Here is an 874-nt window from a genome sequence, read left to right on the forward strand (position 1 = left end):
ATATATATAAATGATAATAAAATGAATAAAAAAATTTGAAAAAATAAAAATTGCACATGGCGAAGATATTGCAAAAACTTCAAAGTATTCACCTTGTCTTTCTTTTAACTTATGACGTAATACATTTTTTTCCCCTATATCGCTACATTCTTTTGCAACGACGGTTCTTATTTCTGCAAACATAAATCTCAAAGCTGAAAACTCACGTCAAAAGATATGCATCTCCCCACTCCACAAAAAAATAGAGAGAGAGCTTAGACAGCAAACAGCAAGTTATATCGATTGCAATAGCGAAAACTCTGATGTAGCAAAATAGGAAAAAAATATACATATATAATAATATAATAAATAGATAAATAAATAAGAAAATAATAACATTAACATCTTATTTTAAATCTAAATGAAAATAACAAAAGTTACCGAAATTTTGTTTTGCTTTGTTTTCATTATTTTTCTGTTTTTGCTGTTTTTTTATTATTATTAATATTTTTTTCATAATAATTGACTAAATGGAATAAGAGAGAAAGTATTTTTATGAGATGTCTAAATATCATGCGTTAGTCAGGTATAAGACGGTTCAATATGCATACGAAATAAATGAATCATTCAAAAGAAAAGAAAAAAATGATAAACACAGTGAAAAGAAACAAAAAATAACTAAAATAGCAATATTCGGTAGCATATTAATATAATACAATACAGTAATATTTCCATATTTTGAACTATCCTAATTCACAACACCACGACACTACTAAGATCACAGTTAGCGCACTAACACTACCTAACAACGCTTCCACACAAAACAAGAAATAACTCAGATTTTCATACATAACACTACGACATCAACATGCAACGCTAACACTGTTACGCTACA

General features: G+C 27.2%; 1 protein-coding gene across 1 annotated transcript in view; it reads left to right on the forward strand.

Annotated features, from left to right (window-relative positions):
• Positions 1 to 874, forward strand: part of LOC128249583 (probable serine/threonine-protein kinase clkA) — a gene marked incomplete at both ends in the record, with an annotated part of 265,810 nt that overhangs the window by 86,456 nt on the left and 178,480 nt on the right. The window lies entirely within an intron of this gene.

The sequence above is a fragment of the Octopus bimaculoides genome, chromosome 16 (assembly GCF_001194135.2).
Source record: "Octopus bimaculoides isolate UCB-OBI-ISO-001 chromosome 16, ASM119413v2, whole genome shotgun sequence".
In the NCBI taxonomy this organism is placed as follows: Eukaryota; Metazoa; Mollusca; class Cephalopoda; order Octopoda; family Octopodidae; genus Octopus; species Octopus bimaculoides.